This window comes from Dasypus novemcinctus, chromosome 10, assembly GCF_030445035.2.
Source record: "Dasypus novemcinctus isolate mDasNov1 chromosome 10, mDasNov1.1.hap2, whole genome shotgun sequence".
Classification (NCBI taxonomy): domain Eukaryota; kingdom Metazoa; phylum Chordata; class Mammalia; order Cingulata; family Dasypodidae; genus Dasypus; species Dasypus novemcinctus.
This window is the reverse complement of record NC_080682.1, coordinates 113,988,525-113,997,969: the sequence shown is the minus strand read 5'-3', so window position 1 is coordinate 113,997,969 and position 9,445 is coordinate 113,988,525. Positions and strand designations below refer to the sequence as shown.

General features: G+C 43.0%; 1 pseudogene; it reads left to right on the top strand.

Moving 5' to 3' along the window:
* Nucleotides 1–3,968: 3,968 nt before the first annotated feature.
* Nucleotides 3,969–8,930, top strand: LOC131280108 (E3 ubiquitin-protein ligase ZFP91 pseudogene; annotated as a pseudogene).
* The last annotated feature ends 515 nt before the right edge of the window (nucleotides 8,931–9,445 follow it).

Genomic DNA, 9,445 nt, shown 5'->3' with positions numbered 1-9,445 from the left:
AGGAAGTACCTAGGAATGGCCTGGGTGGCCCTTAGCCAAAGATTGCTTTTGTAGGGGTAAAAAAAATCCATCTCTTGCTTCAGGTCTGGATGACACTTAAGAGTTTTTCTGTGAGAAAATAAATGCTGGAGAGGATGGGGAGTGTAGCAGTTTGATATAGTTATGAATTCCAAAAATAGATATTGGATTATGTTTGTAAACTGGTCCATACCTGGGCATGATTAAATTATGATTAGGGCTTTGATTGGGCCATATCATTAGGGTGTTGAATCACAAAAAGAGGTGGGGACTCACCGATAAAAGACATGGCAAAGGACAGAGTTGGAAATTTTGATGTTGGAGATTTGATTTGGAGTTTGATGCTGAAGTCTTGAGCTGGAGCTCCAAGAAGTAAGCTCACAGAGGAAAGAGAAACAAGCTCCGGGAAGAGAGGACTTGAGCTAGGAGAAGAACACAGAGGAATAGAGACAGCTCCTTAGACATGGCAGAAACCCCAAGAAGAGAGACAGAGCCATTTGCCTGATAGTCTGCAGCTGACCATGTGGAGAAACGAGAGGATTTGAGCCCAGAGAGAAGCAAACCCGGGGAAGAGAGGAACCCAGGAAGCCTGAACCCTGGCAGACATTGACAGCCATCTTGCTCCAACATGTGGAAATAGACTTTGTTGAGGGAAGTAACTTATGCTTTATGGTCGGTATCTGTAAGCTCCTACCCCAAATAAATACCCTTTATAAAAGCCAGCAGATTGCTGGTATTTTGCATCAGTACCCATTTGGCTGACTAATACAGAGAGGAATAGAAACATGCTTCCACCTGGTGGGAACGTAGAATGGTACAGCCACTGTGGAGGAAGGTTCGGCATTTCCTCAGGAGGCTAAGTGTAGAACTGCCATATGATCTGGCAATCCCACTACTAGGAATTTACCCAGAAGAATTGAAAGCAGGGATATGAACAGATAATATGCAGACCAATATTCATCGTGACGTTATTCACATTGCCAAAGTTGGCAGCAACCCAAGTGTCTATTAACGGATGACTGGGTAAATAAAATGTATAACATATGATGCAATATTACTCAGCTGTAAGAAGGAATGAAGTATTGACACATGTAACAACATGGATGGATCTCAAAGACCTTATGTTGAGTGAAGAAAGCCACTCACTGAAGGACAAATATTGCATGGTCTCACTCATATGAACTATAGATATTGAGCAGACTCAGACATGAAGTCTAAAAGATAGGCTGCCAGGAGATAGAAAGGAAGTAGCGAGTGGTGGACCAATACTCAATCTGGGCACAATCTATGATAAGGTGGATGGAGGAGGTTTGGCACTTGACAGGCGTAATGGTGGTGCAGCGATGTGAGTGGGGTTGACGAAGCTGGAGTGTGAGTGTGAGCCACGCTGGGGGAGTAGGGTGGGCTATTCACAGAGCTGGGGGGAGGGCTGGAGGAAGAATCAGGTGAACTCTGGAGGTAGAGGACTGTGGTTGAGAATACAATTGTGAAAGTGGTCTTTTGACAACTAGGGCAGGGAAGGGTGAGTGGGGCAGGGTATCGGTAGGTAGTGGGGGCGGGGGTGGAAACGGGGGCACCTGGGGCATGCCTCTATGGAATATGAATGTGTTCACGTGGTCATAGTGTGTTATCTCAGTCAGTGGGGAGCCACACAATAGCCAGCAAAATATTAAATTCCCATCCTGGGGAGTCTTGCTGTACTCTCTAAGAGAGTGGCAAGACACCCTAGAGTAAATAGACAGTGCCTAATAAAAGAAAACAGACCATAAGCCAAGACTGCAATATTAATGCTTATACTTATGAACCTTATTATTGAAAATTGAAACCAGCCTAATAACATCTATTGCCTAAGGGTTACCTCCTGAAATCCTCCTTGTTACACAAATGTGGTATCTCTAAGCCAAACCCAGCATATAAACATGCTGTCTTCCCCAAAACGTGAGGCATGACTGCCAGGGATGAGTCTCCCTGGTACCGAGGGATTGTTACCAAGCACCAACTAGCAATGCATTTGGAAACAGACCTTGACCAAAAGGGGGAAAATTAAATACAAAAGAAATTTTGTAGCTACAAGATTTCAAACTCTTCCAGAGGTTATGTTTATGCATGTCTCAGATGGATTTCAATGACTGCCACAGTAAACAGTGCCTCCAACAGGGGTGTGCTCCCAAGGGCTTTAGAGACATCTGGACACCATAGGCAGGGCAGACAAGCTCAGGAAATGAGCACCCCATCTGTGCACCTTACCTTGGAATATATGATAATCTACTCCCCTAAGGTAACAGAGCTAGACTCATTTATTATTTCCCTACACATGATTTTTCACCCCTTTTTATCTGAACCTGTAATTAGCACTATACGCATTAAATAGGTCTCAGAGACTTAACTCTAGTCTGTTCACATGCCGTTTGAGCCCTGAATCTCAGCAGAGTTGCAGCCAACGCCTCCTCTCCAGGTCCTTGGACTTGCCCAGGACAACTAACAAAAGGATGATGATGGACAACCCCCGTCCCAAGAAGCAGAGTATCTACAACTGCAAGCAAATAAGCTCCTTCCATCTGCCCTATGGGATCTAAGACCCCTCTCAATCCTCTGCAGAATGGGCCTCACCATTTCAAAATCCTCAAGATTGAGAATGAACAAACTTGAAGGAGGAATACAACCATGGATCAAAGTAGACATTATTATTGTAGTAATGGAAGAATTTGTAACATTAATATAAATATAGTAATTGACAGAGACTCTCAGGGGAGGGGGGGAGAAGAATAGTTGGAACATAAGGCATTTTTAGGGCATTGGAATTGTTCTGTATGATATGGCAATGATGGATATGTGCCATTATACATTTTGTCAAAATCTATAAAATTGTACAGTGCAAAGTGTAAACCATAATGTGAACTATCGACCACACTTAGTTCAATTGTAACAAATGTACAACGCTAATGAAAGATGTTATTAATGGGGGAAAATGTGAGAGGGGGAGGGATGGAAGATATGGGAATCTCCTATATTTTCAACGTAGCTTTTCTGTTATCTAAAACTTCTTTAAAAATAAGGTTTAAAAAAAGAGTTGTCCTTTTGAAATGAGGATGAAGCCACCCTCTGTGAATCTTGACTTCTTCCCTTCCCTTGTCCTGCTCCCCATACTCCCTTATTGGTTTCTCCTGGGAACTCTTCCTTAATATAGTATTAGCCCCAGAATGCCTGTCTCCCCACCTACTCTGAGAAGCCCACCTCTTCCAGCTGTCCCGCCTCCATTTAGCAGAGCTTGAGGTATCGACATGATCACAGGTCAGCGCACACTACTCCCAGCTTCTCCTCCGGCTCTCCTGGTGCTGCCCCGCTGGCCTTCAGGGCAGGCCTGCAGCCCTCAAATCAGCAGCACTGTGCCCAGGTCCCAAGGAAGGCTGAGGACACATTCGTATTGGGTGTTTGTTTGCCCAAACACATGGTACCATCAAGTGGCTGTGACTGTCCGGTGTGGTAGTATGGTAGGATGGAGGGAGGCAAAAAGTGATCTTGTTTGAATTTTAATTAGGTATCAAGGGTAAGAGCCTTGGCTTATCCTTGATATTCTACCTGTCCAGGCAAAAACCCAGAAAGGGGAAATGCAAGACCCACAGGTGTGCGTCTTGGAGTCCCACACCCAGCCCAAATTCCTTCCCACACACCAGAAATTACATGGGCTCATATTTTACTTCCTCCATGCCTTTTCTTTCTTCTTCCACCAAAGCTTCAGTAATTTCAGCTTTACTTCCTATGCCAAAGTGAAAGATTTTCAAGGATAATTTTCTAAGTTGAATTTCCAGAGTAATTTAATGGGTCTGCATTTCATACACTAAAGGAGTTTAGGAAAAAAATACTCTCGAGATGGTAACCTTGTCAAAACTGCAGAGGGGGGCGGGGGGAGCAGCGCCGCGGCCGCCGCCGCCGCCGCCTCCGCCGCCTCCGCCGCCTGGGACGAGGGGGTGGGGTCGGACAAGCCCGATGCCGGGGGAGACAGAAGAGCCGCCGAGACCCCCAGAGCAGCAGGACCAGGAAGGGGGAGAGGCCGCGGCAACTAAGGCGGCTCCAGAGGAGCCTCAGCTACGGCCTCCTGAGGCGGCCGCGGCGGGGCCTGCGGGGACCACTAGCAGCCGCGTGCTGAGGGGAGGTCGGGACCGGGGACGGGCCGCTGCGGCCGCCGCCGCCGCCGCTGTGTCCCGCCGGAGGAAGGCCGAGTATCCCCGCCGGCGGAGGAGCAGCCCCAGCGCCAGGCCTCCCGAAGCCTCAGGGCAGCAATCCCAGGCCGTGAAGCCCCCATCTCCAGCTCAGGGCAAGAAGAGTCCGCGAGTCTTATGCATAGAAAAAGTAACAACTGATAAAGATCCCAAGGAAGAGAAAGAAGAAGAAAACGATTCTGCCCAGTCCCGGGAAGTTTCTGTTGCTGCAACTAGACCTAGCCGAGGCTGGCGTAGTAGTAGCAGGACGTCTGTCTCTCGCCATCGTGACACAGAGAACGCCCGAAGCTCTAGGTCCAAGACTGGTTCGTTGCAGCTCATCTGCAAGTCAGAACCAAATACAGATCAGCTTGATTATGATATTGCAGAAGAGCGTCAGTCTCCAGGTGGCATTAGTGATGAAGAAGAAGAGGAGGAGGAGGAGATGTTAATCAGTGAAGAGGAAATACCATTCAAAGATGACCCAAGAGATGAGACTTACAAACCCCACTTAGAAAGGGAAACCCCAAAGCCACGAAGAAAATCGGGGAAGGTGAAAGAAGAGAAAGAGAAGAAAGAAATTAAAGTGGAAGTAGAAGTAGAGGTGAAAGAAGAAGAGAACGATATTAAGGAAGATGAGGAACCACCTAGGAAGAGAGGAAGAAGGCGAAAAGATGACAAAAGTCCACGGTTACCCAGAAGGAGAAAAAAGCCTCCAATTCAGTATGTCCGTTGTGAAATGGAAGGATGTGGAACTGTTCTTGCTCACCCTCGTTATCTGCAGCACCACATTAAATACCAGCATTTGCTGAAGAAGAAATACGTATGCCCCCATCCCTCCTGTGGACGACTCTTCAGGCTCCAGAAGCAACTTCTGCGACATGCCAAACATCATACAGATCAGAGGGACTATATTTGTGAATATTGTGCTCGGGCCTTCAAGAGTTCCCACAATCTGGCAGTGCACCGGATGATTCACACTGGCGAGAAGCCATTGCAATGTGAGATCTGTGGATTTACTTGTCGACAAAAGGCATCCCTTAACTGGCACATGAAGAAGCATGATGCAGACTCCTTCTACCAGTTCTCTTGCAATATCTGTGGCAAAAAATTTGAGAAGAAGGACAGTGTAGTGGCACACAAAGCAAAAAGTCACCCCGAGGTGCTGATTGCAGAAGCTCTGGCTGCCAATGCAGGCGCCCTCATCACCAGCACAGATATCCTGGGCACTAACCCAGAGTCCCTGACACAACCTGCAGATGGTCAGGGTCTTCCTCTTCTTCCTGAACCTTTGGGAAACTCAACCTCTGGAGAATGCCTACTGCTTGAAGCTGAAGGGATGTCAAAGTCATACTGCAGTGGGACAGAACGGGTGAGCCTGATGGCTGATGGGAAGATCTTTGTGGGAAGCAGCAGCAGTGGGGGCACTGAAGGGCTGGTCATGAACTCGGATATCCTCGGTGCTACCACAGAGGTTCTCATTGAAGATTCAGACTCTACTGGACCTTAGTAGGAGAAAGACTGGGCACTGGGGTAGCTCAGACTTTGTATTTAAAAGATAAAAGGACAAAAAAAAAAAATTTAAAGCATTTAAAATCTAGTAAAATAACTGAAGGGCCTGCTCTTTCCATTGTGGAATACAGCGTACACACACACGCATACACACACACACACCTATTCCCTATTCTCCCTCTGTTGTCCCCTGTATAAAAATGATGCCTCCTTTAACAGAAAGGTGGACCAAAAAAAAAGAAGCTCTTAATGTGAGAAGAAGCTCTCAAACTCACTTCCAGCCAGGCAGACTTCCTGCTAATCGACAGATTCCCTTTGCCAACCTATAACTCTGATGTACTCTGGATCAGCTTCTAATTCTTATAGTACATAACCATCCTCTAAGTCCCTTCTCCTTTACTGCTGCCCTATAGTTCTTGCTTCTACCCACCACAGCACACTTATCCTCGAAGTATCATATACAGTTCTAATCTCCAGAGGCTGGCAGCTTGACTTGGCACTTTAGGGCCCCTTAATAGTGTGAGCTGTTAAAACAGCACACGTCTCTCACCCCCTTTTCCTCCATTCCCCATTGGGCTTCAGAAGGGAAGGATACATGGGGACCACCTCCCTCCTCTTTGACCCCAGTACCTCAGTCCCCCTCACCTTCATATGGCTCTCAATGGTGCTCACTTGCTTGGAAGCAGGCTCCCAAGAGAGAGGGGGCTGCCCTTTACATGGTCTCTTACTGTAAGACAGAGCTCTGTACCAGTGAGACGAGAAAAGTCCCAGGCTAATGGCAGAAATTTGCACTTTGAACATGTGTGTTTTGTGTTGTGGAACTGAGATTCCTTATTTATTAACGGAAAGTCTGATTTTTTTTTTTTTTTTTTTTTGTCTTCGTTGCTATATTTTGTGGGGCTGGGAGAAATTAGATTATTCTGATATGGGGTCCTATCCACAAGAAGTACTTTTGAAGGCAAGACATAGGGTTAAAGAAGCACAGCCAGCCTCTAAAATCATAGCTTTCCAGTGGCCTTTTTAAAAAAGCTGGTCCTCAGCACTAATAAAATCACTACAATATCCTAGCGCTTGTTTGGAAGCCTTTTTAAAGAAGAATGTGAGGTTCATGGTAACCAGCGGTCTTTGAGGTTTTTAGAGCATTGAGATTTAAGAGTTTTTGAGGGGATAAGGAGGGTTGTTAAGGGTCTAAATTACAGGTGAAGATTTTCTCTTGTGAATCTTTCTTTTTTGTCCCCTCCATTTCCTTATACATACTCCCGCTATTACTCTCTGACCCTTGCTTTGCTTTTGTTTTTTTTATTGCTTTATCATTGGTTCATTCCAGATCCCTATTAGTGAAAGACACTGCCATGAGTGAAGAAACAGAAGTCTGCAACCAAACGTTCTAGGTCAAAGGAAACAGCTCTGTTCTGTTTCCCTTTTAATAGTAATACTTCAGAAGAGGAAAGGCTTCAATAGACAGAGTTAATAATCTGTATAATAATGGCTCTGACTTTTATCTAAAATTCTGAGAATTGCCACTTCCCTTGGGATGGGGATTTTCATGGTGTGGATCACTTATTGCTGTCCATGGGAGAGACAGGTAATGTTTTTATATAAGTTCATCTGTTTTGGCTTATTTTTAGAGAATTAGAAGGGCAATTTCAATCCTTCTGTATACTTTAGAAGCTGGAATTGAAGCCTTGCCCTATTCATTCTTCGTTGTCAGAAATGTTTGATGGCTATTGGAAAGAATGAAGTTTTGCTGAGTACAATATAAGGAACAGCTCATTTTTCACAAACACTGAAATTTTTAAAAAATTATTAATTTTCTCTGATTTGTTTTTTGTTTTTGTTTTTGTTTTTTTTTTCCAAAAAAGAGGGGTAACAAAATGTCATCTCTGAAAGAGGCTTACTTTACACCTACTCCTGACACTGTTTGGGGTGCCAGGGAATGGAGAGTGAGACACCTACAGTGAATAGTCTAAAATGTACCATTGTTTTATTTTCAGAGTGTTGCAGATTTGCCTTCCCTCCAATATGGGGGTAGAAAATGGAATGAGGATAGAAGGGATGCTTTTGGAATTGACTTTGTTTGGTATGTCGAATAGATTTGAAAATGTTACAGGATGGATTGGATGGGTCTACAACTAAAAGTTGTTCTACTCCAGTATAAGTCCACATTGTTACCAATTCACTAGCTAGCATCTCTACCCCACACTTTTCTTCTCCTTTGTCTCCATAAATTTCATTTGCAGTGGGTTAGTCATCAGATACCAAAGTCATCACAGAAACAAACTGCATTTTTAAAAAATGTTTTCTTTCTGAGATAGAGGTAAAATTTGTTCTTCCCTATACCATTCTCCCCTCCCCTCCCCTCCCAAAAGAACTATTTCTTTCTAATAATTAGGAAACTCCTGTTTTTTCTCCTATGGTCCTCTTCATAGCTACCATTTGCCTGCAGTTTGCTTCAGTAAATTATTGTAGCAGTTTGCAATTTTAAAATATTTTTCAAGGGCTTTATTTTTCCTTTTGTGTAGTAAAGAGTATAAGTCGACTTTATTAATATTAAGCCCTCTTCGTTTTCCTTTCTGCTTCCCATGTTGTTTACTTCATTGTCCTTCCAAGGAGCTCTTTTCATCTTAAAAATCTGTATTTCATATGTCTAATTCTGTTTCCTTTTAAATAACTTCCTATGCATGTTCTCCATCTTGAATTGGCAGTTCTAAATTCTGATAATGTAGTCAAGTTACAAATACTCAATATTTTAAGAGATGTGCTTTCCTCTAGTTTGTGTTTGCCTAGGGTTATTTTCTCTAACTGTAACTCTTTAATATACTTCAGAGGGTTTGGATAAACACTGGCTGTGATTAATAAGAGTAAACAAAATTTTTAAGGTATGGAAAAGCATCCACATGAGCACTTGAACCTGCTTTGAAGAGTGTGTTACCAACTAAGGTTATTACAGTCTGGTTGCTTGAAATACATATTTTCTTCTGTCTTTTTCCCACTTTCTAATGTAGTGCTAAAGAAAACTGAAAAATTGTAATGGATCAATTTAAAATATTTTATTTCCTAAAAGCCTTTTTTGCCTATTGTAATGTGCAGGACCCTTCTCCTTTGATGGGAGAGACAGGTAGTTACTGAAACTAGGTTGAAAAGGTTATGTAAAAAAAATATATATATATATATAATAAAAGGGATACTCTGCTTTTCAAATCCTTGTTTTCTCTTAATCTAGGTAAGACATATCCAAAATAAATATGTAAAGAAGAAAAATAAAAAAAAAAAACTATTTTGCATGCGAGACAAAGACCGTTTTCTCTTTCCCTTTCAAACTTTCTGTTGAATCAATAAATAAAAACTGAAAGAATCTTCTCATCTGCTTTAGCACAATAATACATTTCAAATATTGTTATATTTGAAAGTTCTGCTGTGCTAAATTATTCTTTTTACCACTGTTTTTGGTTATGAGGTAAATACTGGGAGAGAACCCCGGATCATTATGCAATTATCCAAATTATCATATTAATGTAAGCAACCTGAAAATAGTTTGGAGAAAAGTGCCAAAAAAATTGTAAGTGGCTTTAAAAAATCAAGTTCTCCCCAAATGTGGAGCATCTGTCTTTAAGTAACTATTTCTATAGTTGGATAAGCATAAATGCTAGGTTGACTCAAATATCCTAAATATCCTGTTTTTTTTTTTTAACAATGGAATTGAAAAGTGAGTCAGC